At 38.0% G+C, this 15,046-nt stretch overlaps 1 protein-coding gene across 6 annotated transcripts in view; it reads left to right on the forward strand.

Annotated features, from left to right (window-relative positions):
• Window positions 1-15,046, forward strand: part of LOC106092193 (serine/threonine-protein phosphatase PP2A 65 kDa regulatory subunit) — a 253,513-nt gene that overhangs the window by 147,056 nt on the left and 91,411 nt on the right. The gene's annotated exons all lie outside the window — the stretch shown is intronic.

Here is a 15,046-nt window from a genome sequence, read left to right on the forward strand (position 1 = left end):
TTATTCATTTTCATTTTGGTGTTAGCTTTTGTATTTTCATATAACGGCTGCTTTTCATGAAACAGCTGACCTTTCCAAAACATCTGTCCAAAGTTGCAAATTTCTGCTGCCAAAAAAAGTTCCAGTAGAAATTTGTAGGTTCTCTGTTTTCGAACTGTCATAATTTGCTCTCTATCGCGCTCTCTTCTGCTGGCAAAAAAAAGTACGCGAACGACTTCCAATAAAAATTTGTGCAAATTTTTGAGTTCCCGAACAAAGCTAATGTTACTCACTTCAGTTCTTACATTCTTCTGCGTTTCATAAAGATTTTTTTGGTCTTTTGTTAGTAAAAAAGTCTTTTGTATTGACCAGAATAGAAGAAAATATGTTTTTTTCAATAATTTCAACAATCAATAATGGTCGATGAACGGATGAAAAAGTTGAATTAAGTCATAACCTCGATGACGGCTGCATTGGCAATCAACAACCAGTATCAACATAAACATCATTTCTAACTTCGAAGCATTCAACCTTTAAAGCGTCTAAACTCAATGAAAAGGTCAAGAGTCTGCGTCCATTTATTTACATCATTAGCACAACAAAAATAAAAATCTACCCCCAACGAAACCTTGAGTGGCAAATACCGCAAATTGAAATGTCAAAGTGGTTTTAGAAATAAACTTTGTTTTACAACTTACCTTCTACAAATGTGTTTTATATTTTTATTTTCATCATTATAACACTGTTCTGTTGCCTATGTGAAATATTGGATCAAATAGAACATCTTTTTAAAATTTTAGAAAAATAAAACAGCTGTGATATCAAGATATCATGATATCATGTGACATTTACATTTACTGCAAAGTCAAAACAATAATAAAAAAATTGTGCTCAGCTGTTCGCATGACCTCACCTTATCAGTGCATCCTGTACGGAATGCTAATAAAACCAAATGACGCTGACTCTTTGATTAAATCCAATCAAAGAGTCAGCGTCTCTAAAGTGAAACATTTCAAACCTATAAAGAAAGGCCGGAAAACCATCTGCAACTTCAAAACATTATTGGCTACAAAGAGCTGTGTGCAAAGCTACTGTTGCAATACATCGGCATATTCAAAAATTTCAAATTTCTGAACTGAAATGTGATGAATTATTGCACTTCCTCGTCAACATTTTATTCCAAAGAAGAACATTCTTGGTGAGAAACATCGGTTTCTATCAAACAATTGCTGAGTTTGTGACAAAATTGCAGAAGAGAGCCGCTATGTGCGAATTTGGGTGTGTAAGAAGTCAGTTGCCAATTTATTTGCCAGAGCACAGTTCACTAGAGGTCTACGCGACAACAGCATTCGTGAACATTTGCTTCAAAAGTCGGAGGAGACATTTGGAAAATGCAAAAGTGTTGGAAGCTGCAAAATTAAACAACGATGAAATATCAAATACTCCAACAGGTGACATATGTTATGAGACAAACTCCAGTCGGTTACCAAAGATGTAGTAACAGATATGAAAATAATCGATATTTGAAAGTCAACTATTGTGAGTATGGTATCGAAGGCATAAGTGTGCATGTAATCACCCTGCAGGACTTAGGACCGGTCCCAAACTGGCGATTTCACTCGTTTTTAGTGACCGGTCCCCTGACTATCCATATGACCGGTGGTTTTTATATGGGGATGCCAAACCTAGGGACCAATAATTTTGAACCGGTCATCTCATCGGCTTAAAACACTGGTCAATTTCACCAGTTTAAAAAATTTTTCATTTCCCTGGTTTAAAATACCTACAAATTCAACAGTTTAAAAACCCTGTCATTTCGCTAATTTAATCAAAGTATATATATTCTTGATCGTCGCGACATTTTATTTCGATCTAGCCGTGTCCGTCCGTCTGTCTGTCGGAAGCACGCTAACTTCCGAAGGAGCAAAGCTAGCCGCTTGAAATTTTGCACAAATACTCCTTATTAGTGTAGGTCGGTTGGTATTGTAAATGGGCCATATCGGTCCACGTTTTGATATAGCTGCCATATAAACCGATCTTGGGTCTTGACTGCTTGAGCCTCTAGTGTGCGTAATTCTTATCCGATTAGAATGATATTTCGCACCACGTGTTTTGTTATGATATCCAACAACTGTGCCAAGTATGGTTCAAATCGGTCCATGACCTGATATAGCTGCCATATAAACCGATCTTGGGTCTTGACTTCTTGAGCCTCTAGAGTGCGCAATTCTTATCCGTTTGGAATGAAATTTCGCACGACGTGTTTTGTTTTGATATCCAACAACTGTGCCAAGCATGGTTCAAATCGGTCCATGACCTGATATAGCTGCCATATAAACCGATCTTGGGTCTTGACTTATTGAGCCTCTAGAGGGCGTAATTCTTATCCGAATTGGCTGACATTTTACACAGGTCTCCAACATATAATTTAATTGTGGTCCAAACCGGACCCTATCTTGATATCGCTCTAATAGCAGAGAAAATCTTTTCTTATATCCTTTTTTGCCTAAAAAGAAATGCCGGAAAAAGAACTCGACAATTGCGACCCATGGTGGAGGGTATATAAGATTCGGCCCGGCCGAACTTAGCACGCGTTTACTTGTCTTTTTTTACCTGTGGCAGTCTACCATCAGACTCACTTAGACGTTATCGTCCATTGTGATACCACTGGAACAGGAAGATGCTTTCTAGTTCCTACCATTAAATAATCCAGACAGCTTTAAAAAGCCCAACAACTTGCGAATGTGCACATCCCCTAATTCAGACAAGTGCTCAAAGAAATGAGAACCTAAAGTGGAACTCCTTCTGACTGCTAGGGCGGCACATAAGATGTTCTATAGTCTTTTTTTCCTCGACGTGCTCACAGCTTCAGAAAAAGTCATTACTGGCAAACTTCAGCCTGTAAACATGTTTTTCGATCAGACTGTGACCTGTCCTGTGACCGTCTATTCTAGCCAGTGACAGCAAAGCGGTAACCACTTCAAGTCTAGATTGGGCCACACAATTGCTCTCATTTGTGACTATCCATCATTCGTTGCCCTTCAGGCCTGATCCTGAAGACTATGCTTACATGTCGCTAGACGCTTTCCCACAGATTCCAGTTCCCCTAGAAAGTGTAAGCTAGTTCCTAGGCTCGCCTGCTCTTCCGCTTTACAATCCCTTGGGATATCTCTGTGGCCCACCCAGAACAGGTGAATACTGAACTGATCAGCCATCTTTTCGAGAGATCTGTGACTATCGAGGGCGATTTTTGTGTTCAGAAATACGTTCTCCAGAGATTTAATGGCTGTCGGCTGTCTGAGAAGATATTTATGACAATCGTTGTAACAATATACCATAGCCATTCCACCACTTCTTTAATTGCAAGGATCACCCCTTGAGACACACTGCAGTGGTCGGATAACCTTCCCGATATGACCAGTTCTAGATCTTTAGAGTACTCCCCAAAGCCCACCTGGTCATGTTGTTTGGAACGTAACCGCCGCATGACCAAAGAGAAAGATCCCTTAGCCTCGTAGCACTTTGTCGAGCCATAATGTCCAGAGGCATTAGATGTAGCATTAAATTCAGTGCATCAGATGGTGTCTTCCTCAGTGCGACTGTAATGCACAAACAAGCCATCCTTTGGATCAGGTTAAGTATTGAGCAGTTGGTGGAATTTTAAAGCGCCGTCCACCAGGTCACAAAACCATATATCATTGAAGATCTGACAACTGCAGTATATACCAAGCGCCGGACACGCGGTTTAAACCCCCAACTTTTGCCAAAGGCTCTCTTGCAGGTGAATAGGACAAGAGTTGCCTTTCTTGTTCTTTTCAAAAAGCTGGATTTAAAGTTCAATTTCCTGTCCATCAAAACACCCAGGTATTTTGCGTTTTTAATAAATGGAGCAATCTCTCCTCCCAAGGACATAGGTGCCACTGTAGGTAACTTGTATCTCCTGCTGAAAAATTCTACTTCTGTCTTGCACGTCTTTGCGCCTAGACAACTTTCGGTGGCTCTGTGGCACATAGAGCTTCCTTCCGCCACGTCATCAACATACGCGATCACTTTTATACGTTTTTCTTCCAGAGACAATAATATTACGTTTCAATGTAGAGGAGACAGTACACCTCCTTGAAGCGTTGCTCAGCTGACCAATCTTTTTAGATCTACAAGTCCCAAGCCTGCCGTAATGCTTCTTTAAGTAAGTAAGTTATTAGTAAACTTTTTAACGGTAGGGTTGATGTCTAGAAACTCCAGCTCCTTCATGATTGACGTCGGTTTTATATAATTGAAATCAATCAATATTACGTTTCAATGTAGAGGAGACAGTACACCTCCTTGAAGCGTTGCTCAGCTGACCAATCTTTTTAGATCTACAAGTCCCAAGCCTGCCGTAATGCTTCTTTAAGTAAGTAAGTTATTAGTAAACTTTTTAACGGTAGGGTTGATGTCTAGAAACTCCAGCTCCTTCATGATTGACGTCGGTTTTATATAATTGAAATCACATTCAGTGTCATGAAATTATACCATTGTATATTCCTTGATAGCGAGAGAACCCTCTATGTAGCCGTCTAGGTCGTGAAGGCCTGTTTTAGTGGACTTGTCCTTATTATATGCATGCTTTTTATGAAGCAGTCGATCTCCAGAATGAAAGCTGACATACCAGGACGAAAACTTTTCACCTTCGTGTGGTAAGGACCTTTGTCTCCCCCCATCCCACAGGTATATACGACATCATGATACAAGCAGAGTATATCTGCCTAAGCCAAAGAGCCAGTCTGTCGGTCACAGCCTGTAATTCAACTGGTGACACATCATCAGAGCCTCTCGACTTAAAGGAGTCGAAACTTTTTATAGCACAAAAAACTCAGACTCATACCAGGACCAACATCTTCTATAGCCACGTTGGCTGTTGGAGAGTTTGCCGGAAAATGGGATTCAAAGAGAAGTTCTAGTGTTTCTTCATTAGGCATTGTGCATGCGTATTCTGCCTTTTATATATCCCACCGTAATGGGTCTCGAAGATAGTGTTTCTTCACTAAAGGTCTTAAATGCGTAATGGGCCTAAAGGTCTTAAATGCATCCTCCACGGAGCTGCAGAATTCCACCCAGAATTTGTTGTGAGCGTTTATCAGCTCGCCCTTATATTTTCTTACCTCATAGTCGTTCCATTCGTGTGGTGCCCTTGTGGCTTTCCCCCTTTTCTGGGGTCCACCATGGTGGTAGCTGTTTGCCCTTGGCTTGGCACTAGGACATGCTGACATAGGCGAGTCATTCAGGGCCTTCGTGATACCACCATAATGTCTATATCCTCCGCAGTTTCTACTTTCAATTCTGGTCTAGAAGGGGTAGTTGTGCAGAATGTGTGCCGAAATCTATCCTAATCCGTCTTTCTTCTGTTAAGGCGAGGGACCAACGAGGTGAGGGATTGCAACATATAATATATTCGATAAGCAGCTCGCCCCTTTCGTTTATATTCGAACTTCCCCATATCTGGTGATGTGCATTAGCGCCACTTCCTACAATGAGTTTCTTTTTCCCTGCAAGTGGTTTAAAAGAGGCATCTCTGAATCGTGTGTCATATACCGGGAAGTCAGCTGTTAATAAGAATTATTTATTTCAAGGCCATCAGAAAGACGTTTGGTGCTGCCGAAGCGGCTTTAAAATGATGGATATTTATCTGCAAAAACCGGACCATAGTCAGGATGCAGAATTTCCACCACTGTTGCATTAGCCTCGTCCTATAAAAGACTGACTGATCAACGACCAGTCAAATCTGGAATCATGAAACTTGTCACGACTGTGATCTTGGGTCGTGATTAGACGGAATTTTTTAATATTCGTACGTTTCGGTACTAGAATGTACCAAAAAGTACGAGATTGTGAATGTTTGCCCAGATCGAACGGATAAGGCAAAAATTATGATTTTGGGCTCAAATTGAAGAGCGTCTCAAAAACCTACCTTTTACCTTTTTTATGCCCCACACCATAGGATGGGGGTATACTAACTTCATCATTTCGTTTGTAACACCTCGATATTCGGCTAGGATCCCAAAAAGTATATGTATTTTTGGATCTCCGTGGCATTTTAAGACGGGCTTTTTTAATATTCGTTCGATTAGGTACTAGAAAGTACCAAAAAGTACGAGATTGTGAATGTTTGCCCAGCGAACGGATAAGGCCAAAATTATGATTTTGGGCTCAAATTGAAGAGCGTCTCAAAAACCTACTTTTTACCTTTTTATGCCCCACACCATAGGATGGGGTATACTAATTTCATCATTCCGTTTGTAACACCTCGATATTCGGCTAGGATCCCAAAAAGTATATGTATTTTTGGATCGCAGTGGCATTTTAAATCGATATAGCCCTGTCCGTCTGTCTGTCGAAAACACGCTAACTTTCGAAGTAGCAAAGTAAGGCGCTTGAAATTTGGCACAAATCCTTCCTATTAGTGTAGGTCGGTTGGGATTGTAAATGGGCCAAATCGGTCTATGTTTTGATATAGCTGCCATATAAACCGATATTGGGTCTTGACTTCTTGAGCATCTAGAGGGCGTAATTATTATTCAATTTGTATGACTAGTATTATACGGTATGACTAGTATGGTCGATATCGGTCAATAACTTCATATAGCTCATTTATATTCGAAAAAGTAATTCAAAGAACTTTGCAAATGATCCATGGTGGATCATTTAGCCCGGCAGAACTTAACACGCTGTTGTTAATTGATCTAGAGCTTAGAATTTGGTACTTAGGTACATTTTGGCAACCTAAATTGGCAGGCCAAATGAGTTTTAGGACTTTTGGATATTTAGGTACTAAAAGGTTAAAAAAAAACGAAATAGGTGAACTTTGCATAAGGCGAATGGGTAGAGCTACAATGATAGAAAAAGCACGGTACTTTATCAATACTGGTGTACTATTTTATATGCGTTTTTGACAAATATTTTTAATACCATTTGGTATCCATTTTAGTACCAAACAAAGGACGATATTAAAAATGTGACGGCGTCACATTTGTATTCTTGTCATCGCAACTGCAAAAGTGCTCTTTACCTTTGTAGTTAATATTATTGGGTTGCCCAAAAAGTAATTGCGAATTTTTCATATAGTCGGCGTTGACAAGTTTGTTCACAGCTTGTGACTCTGTAATTGCATTCTTTCTTCTGTCAGTAATCAGCTGTTACTTTTAGCTTGCTTTAGAAAAAAAGTGTAAAAAAGTATATTTGATTAAAGTTCATTCTAAGTTTTATTAAAAATGCATTTACTTTCTTTTAAAAAATCCGCAATTACTTTTTGGGCAACCCAATATTATGTTTGTATTGTAGACGATTGACTTTCAATTAAAACACAGTCCGTTTACAATTACTTTACATAACAATGATTAATTGATCTACTCATTTTGTTTACAGCTCGTTACTGCTGTATGCTGATACGTTTACAATACACGTTCTTAGATAAGACTTACTCGTGTTGCATTGCGCCACTGCCTAGTATACCGCTTGCTGGTCAAATCGGTGTTTCGAGAATACCCAATCTGGTAACTTCGCGATAATTCCTCTATTGATATTTGCTCGACAAGTAAACACATACACTTACATCTATTGAGCAAGTGAAACAAAACAGAAACAATTATGCATAAAAGAATGATAACAAAGAACAATAAAGAAATTTCAGGGAATACTAGAAACTATATGTGATGACGTAATAAGAAAACTCGCTACAATTTGAGTTTTAAAATAACGGAAATAAAACTAAATGGATAATCTCAATTGTAACACTATTCCATCTTAAGCCTGTTCGGCCCGAATAGGCACAGTTGCAGTTCCATATGTGGCCAACCGCTCTAGATGCACCACTTACATTTTTGACCCGAATTATACTGTTGCATATGACTTCCAAGATATCCTCCGTTAGGGCCATCGTGGAACTCTGCTAATACGTCTTTTGTTTTGGAATCAAGTACGATAATTAGATTTCGCCTGGCCTCTCCATCTTTGCTTTTCCATTTTCGGTACAGACATCCATTCATGATAAGCAGACTGTCCCATTGGGCCCAATATGATTTAAGGAGAGTGCTTTCCGGGGCGATTTTCTTTCCGGTTGGTCTTTTGTCTTGTTTCTTTGCTAAAATTATATTGTCCAGGGCGCGATCTTTTCACTGTTCTTGTGCCCAGTCTTCACCAGATTCAATTGTCAGTAGCCTGATGTCCACGATGCTTTCATTTGATTCAGCCTTTGAGCAATACCTACATACAGGGCATCAGGATTACCGGGTTTGCCACCCTTTCTATGCCCGATGTTGAAATCGTAGCTTTGAAGCCGCTCAATCCAACGAGCCAGTTGAGCTTCTGGATTCGGAGTGCTGAGTCGTCTGTGCTTAGCTAAAGCTCGCTGGAAAAAGTCGCACTTTTTCGCATTAACTCTCAGGTCGGCAGCTGATAGTTGCTGGAGAACATCCTTCATGATTTTAAGATGAATTTTGGGAGGCGAGGGTCTCGAACTGGAACTTGAATACATCAAATGCTGTTGATCTACCAAACGCTGGAGTTTTGATTTTAGTGGCGCTGTTGATAAGGCGCACCTTTGATTTTCAGTTCCGAACTTTTCTTCTCGATGTCCAGAAGCTTTTCGTCATGAGTATAGATTATCTTATCCAGATCCTTAATTTGGCCTTCCACATTTGCCACTCGTTTGTTCATAAATTGAGATATTTTCTGGTGTTTCTCGTTCAGAATTGTGGAGTTTTCTGAGAATTTTGCATCCAATTTTCAGCCAGAATTGTGGAAGTGTCTTTAATTATTTTTCTAGAATTTTCTTCCACCATCCTTTTAGAATTTTCTTCCATCTCACGAGAATTTTCTTCCATTATTTTTCTGGAATTTTCTCCCATCATTTTACTTGTGTCGGCATTGCTGCGCATTACTTGCAGTTACTTTCGAAAGTTCCTCGCCGCTGGCATCACCCCTTATAAATATATCGAGATCACACTTACTGTAGAACTGATTGTATTCATTTTGCCATTCCGTTTGGAACACATCGTGATATCAATTTCCGACCCTATAAAGTATATATATTCGTGATCAGCGTAAAAATCTAAGACGATATAGCCGTGTCCGTTCGTCTGTCTATTGAAATCAAGCTACAGTCTTTAAAAATAGAGATATTGAGCTGAAACTTTGCACAGATTCTCTTTTTTTTGTCCATGTGCAGGTAAAGTTCGAAGACCGATCCGCCGATTTAGGGTCTTAGGCCCATAAAAGCAACAATTATTATCCGATTTTGCTGAAACTTAGGACAGTGAGTTGTGTTGCGCCCTTCGACATCCTTCTTCAATTTGGCCCAGATCGGTCCAGATTTGGATATAGCTGGCATATAGACCGATCTCTCGATTTAAGGTCTTGCGCCTATAAAAGGCGCATTTATTGTCCGATTTTGTCAAAATATGAGACAGTGAGTTGTGATAATCCCTGCGACATCCTTCTTCAATTTGGTTCACATCGGTCCAGATTTGGATATAACTGCCGATCTCTCCATTTAAGGCTTTTGGCCCTTAAAAGGCGCATTTATTGTCCGATGTCGCCGAAATTTGGAACATTGAGTTAAGTTAAGCCCCTCGACATACCTCTGCATTATGGCACAGATCGGTTCAAATTTGGATATAGCTGCCATATAGACCGATCTTTCGATTTGAGGTTTTGGTTATTGTCCGATTTCGCCGAAATTTGGGACAATGAGTTGTGTTAGGCTTTTCGATATCCGTGTCGTATATGGTTCAGATCGGTTTATTTTTTAGATATAGCTACTAGAAAGACCAATATTTTGTTATAGACAATTGAACAACGACTTGTACTTATAAGTATTTGGTCCAAATCGGAACATATTGCTATATAGTTGCTATGGGGCATAAGGTATGCATTTTCACCGGATTTTGACGAAAGGTGGTTTACGTATATACCCGAGGTGGTGGGTATCCAAAGTTCGGCACGGCCGAACTAAACGCCTTTTTACTTGTTGTTGATTTCAATTTTACAGCGCTCAAATTTCTCTAATAACCGATTTGTAGTTCCGCCTTGTCGCCGGTAGTTGCCAGCTCCATTTTACTAAGCTACGTAGATCGGCGAACTTCATTGCAGAAGTTTATTTCGTAATTTCACTTCTGGCACCAGTTGTTACGGATTTACTGTAGAAGTTTTACCACATCGCTGTTTCGAGAATACCCAATCTGGTGACTTCGCAATAATTCCTCTATTGATATTTGCTTAGCTAACCATCGTTGACGAACACAAACACGCATATATAACATGATACTCGACAAGTAAACACGTACACTTACATCTAATGAACAAGCGTGCAGTTAAACAAAACAGAAACAAGTATGTATGCATAAAAGAATGATAACAAAGAACAATAAAGAAATCCTAGGGAATACTAGAAACAATGTGTGATGATGTAGTAAGAAAACTCGCTACAATTTTAATTTTAAAATAACGGAAATAAAACTAATGGGACCTTAAAACTAATAAATCCCAATTGTAGCAATATATTGACGACATTATGAACTATTTGTTTTAATTTAATAAATTGTTTTAATATGATTTGTGTGCGTAATAACATGTTCAAATACTCGAAAGCGGTGGAAACGGAAATAGTACAAACTTTATAGAAGCTATCTGTATCAAATACATGATAAATTTCTTGTGTGATAAACGATGCTGTGTTGGTGTATTCATATGAAAACCACTTCTAGGAATAGATGCATATGGAATCAATAGCTGAATACAATGAATTGAGGTTGGTCAAAATGTAACATAATTTTTTAAACCCACGACCGTAGGATGGGGTATACTAGTCTAGTCATTCCGTTTGTAAAACTTTGAAATATTCGTCTAAAACCCCAAAAATTGTATATATTCTCGATAGTCTCGACGTCCTGAGTCGATCTTGCCCTGTCCGTCCGTCTGTCGAAATCACGATAGCGGTCGAACGCGTAAGGCTAGCCGCTTGTAATTTTGCACAAATACTTAATATCGATGTAGCTCGTTGGGGTTTGCTAATGAGCCATATCGGTTGAGATTTGGATATAGCTCCCATATAAACCGATCTCCCGATTTGATATCTTGAGCCTCTGCAAGCCGCAATTTTTCCGATTTGCCTGAAATTTTGCACGTATTGCTCTGTTATGACTTCCAACTGCTGTGTCAAGTACGGTTCCCATCGGTCTATAACCCATACAAGCCGCAATTTTTGTCCGATTTGGCTGAAAAGTTGTCATTCCGTTTGTAACACCTCGAAATATTCGTTTGAGACCCTATAAAGTATATGAATTCTTGATAGGCCGATCTATCACCTAGACGTAGTCATTTTTTTAATTTGTTAACAACAATTTTTTTAAGAAAATTTAAAAAATTCTCTGTTCCTGTGGTATCACAATGGACGAAAACGTCTAAGTGAGTCTCATGGCAGACTGACACTAAACCGAACTAATTATGGTTGACCCTCGATTCCCTTGTCCAAATTGGATGAAATTTCAAATATTCATATTTTGGACCATTTATATTAACGTAATCATTTTTTTCATTTGTTAACAACAATTTTTTTTAAGAAATTTTAAAAAATGTTTTTTTATTTGCTAAGCCACAATGTACAACAACAACAAAAAACTTTTTTTTATAATGTATAACCATTTAGGTGGATTTAATTACATTGGCATAAAATAGCACCTGCTGGCTTATCGCCATAAATTTATTTTTTAATATAGAAACCATAAGGCTTATTGCCTGGGTTCCAGAAATCTCTCTCCTAGAATTTTGAGAAAAAATGTTGGATATTTTTGGTTACAAAAAATTACCGACTTTCGACAAGCCAATATCCCCCAAAGCATGAACTCATATCACGGGAAAATTTGTTTTTAACTAGTTTTATTCATCTATTTTACGCCAGTCCAAATTTCATTAGGATACCTTTTTCCTAGTTCGAACTGGAATTTTTCTAAAGCTGCTCCATTCTAGGGTATTTTTCTACCCATTCGTATTTAATGAGTTAATGACATTTTCATTAAAGACCCAATCACCCAGATTAATTTGCATTAAAAAAAAATATTTCAAATGAAACCATTTCGTTTTTTCCTAGGAATTTCATAATTCACAATACAGTATTTAAGGCAATAGATACGGAGCTCATAGTGAGTTAGGATAGAAATCTATCAGTTAATAACAAGCAGCGTTGATTGTAGTAGTAATTTATTAGTTTTGAAGGCTTTGACCGTAGAGTTGGTCACAGTGAAGAATTCTTTAAAAAATTTTAATTTTTTCTTTTTGATTTATTGATTTTCTTCCAAAAAAAATCTTTTTTCAGTGAAAATAACTTAATACCCACCTTAAGTAAGGAAATGGGTTGAAATAATTTTAGTCGGCAGACTTTTATCTATGAGAGGAAGTTTTATATTACACTTACGGTTGTCGCTAGGTCATTTGATATCACCTATTTATTTATTTCATCTACCGAGTAAAAATTAGTGGACAAAGAACAAAAAAAGTTTACAACTGCAAAAACGTGGAAATCTCTTCGCATTTCTGATTTCTAGTTCTGCCACTTTCTCTTATTTTATTTCCAATAAATTATAAAAACTAAAAACATGATGCCAATTGTAGCAATATACGGAAAAAGTAGGATGCAATTTTTATCGGACATCTTTTCCTTCAAAAACGGATTTTCGTTCGATTTTAATGAATTTCGGGAGAAATAAGCGGCATAATTTTAGCAGAACGTAGATGGCACGTCGTAAAAATTGGTCAACATTTATTTTTTGAATTATGTAACATCTATAGTTGCTTAATTTTTTAATTTGTTTGCGCAAAACTTTATGGAAATAAAAATTATTTAAAACCAATTGATCAACATAAATAACCTGTTGAAATCATAAAACTAGTTTGAGAGCAAAAATGAGCTCAAAAAAAAAATTCATCAAAATATTGAAGTTGACTTACCAAAACTATTTCTATAAAACAAAGATATTCGCAAAGACAACCATATTTTTAAGACCTTGAATGATTAGGATCGGCCTATAAATTGTGAGCTGGCAAGCAGTATAAAACTCAGCTCTGACTTTAACCAAATGTCACGACGATGGGCCAGTTCCTGCACCCAGTATCGACCACAATTTTCAAAAAAAAAACGTTTGAGGTATTTTTATCAATTTCACTGTAACAGAAGAATTTTAGAATTTTTCGATTTAAAAAAAAAAATGTGGGGTGCCCCCCTCCCCACCACAAAAAAAAATCTGGCTACGTCCATGGCTGCCATATAAACCGATCTTGGGTCTTGACTTCTTGAGCTTCTAGAGGGCGCAATTCTTATTCGATTTGGCTAAAATTGTCCACGTGGTGTTTTGGTGGCACGTGAAACATCTGTGCCAAGTATGGTCTAAATCGGTGTGACTCCCAGCAACTGTGCCAAGTATAATATAAATCAGTTCATAATCTGATATAGCCGCCATCCTTATCCAATATGGTTGAAAATTTGCACTTGTCATTTTGGTATGACTTCCAAATAACTGTTCCAAGAATGGTCTAACTCGGTATATAACCTTATATAGCTGCCATATAAACCGATCTCCCAGTTTGAATTTTTGAGCCTCTGGAGGGCGCAATTAGTACTCGATTTGCCTGAAATTTTGGAGGTGGTGTTTTTCTATGATTGGTGTTTTTATATTTGAAAAAGTCATTCAGAGAACTTGACAAATGCAATCCATGTTGGAGGGTATATAAGATTCGGCCCTGCCGAACTTAGAATACTTGTTTTTTTATGTTGGTTCATTAGGGGGTGGAATATTCAATAACAGTTTGGTACTCAAACCTATAACTGTTTGGGATTAAAACCAATACCAACTCGATAATAAGGCTAATATCTAAGTTACTAATCACTTTATATTTCATCCATACCATGATGTGTTGCTGTACCATACCGTATGGTACTGAAATAAGCACGTTTGGTATCAACTTTTCTCTGGGTGTAGAACCGAAATTTGGCTTAAATGATTGATGTTCCGAAATAAAGGCGGTAGATAGAAAAAAATATGAAAAATAGTACTGGAAACAGGAGAAACGTACGTTTAGTACCACCGTTTTGGTACCATTTCGTACTTTCTTTACGGATTGAACTTGAGCTCTGAAATTTTACATGCAGGTTCAACTAGGAAATATATGTTGGCTGACTAAGTGACTTTTTCACAAATTGTATATGTTGGTACCAGAAAGTACTAAATAGTAAGAAAAAGCTTTCACAGTGAACGGAGACGGGTAAAATAAAATAAATAATGGTCGTAGTCTTGACAAAAATACGATAAGTTGTACCAAATACGAAATGCTGAAATCGTACCAGGAGTGGAAGAAAACTTAATTAACTGCTGTAATTGGGTACTTTCTTTATAGGTTGAGTTACAGCTCTGAAATTTGGGATACAGGTTGGGTTAGGTTAGGTTGAATATAGGGTTCGAATATTAATCCGCCATGCCACTAGGGACATAAACATAAGCCAGTAATCGGCTTGTCGTGGGCTCTTAAAACAAAAAAGTAACTTTGAACAATCCACTTGGGAATCACAACCATCCCAAATTCTGCCAAAAAATTATACAGAATAAATTTAGTTGAAGGGCATAATTTTATTCTATATACCAAACTTCTATCAAACCAGCAAAATTGAAAGCTTCTAGGAACCGAACAATGATAATCGAGAGACTGGTTTACATGGGAGTAATATCAGGTTATAGACTGATTTGGAACGTATTTGGCACAGTTATTGGAAGTCGTAACAGTACACCGCATGCAAAATTTCAGCCAAATCGGACAAAAATTACGGCTTGTAACGACTCAAGAAGTTAAATCGTGAAATTGGTTTGTATGGGAGCTATATCAGGTTATAGACCGTACTTGGCACTGTTGTTGGAAGTCATAACAAAACACTACATGCTCAATGTCAACCAAATCGGACAAACATTGCGAATTGTAAGCGCTTCAGAAATCAAATCGGATATATCAGGATATAGATCGATTCGGACCATACTTGGCACAGTTGTTG

This window comes from Stomoxys calcitrans, chromosome 3, assembly GCF_963082655.1.
Source record: "Stomoxys calcitrans chromosome 3, idStoCalc2.1, whole genome shotgun sequence".
Lineage (NCBI taxonomy): Eukaryota > Metazoa > Arthropoda > Insecta > Diptera > Muscidae > Stomoxys > Stomoxys calcitrans.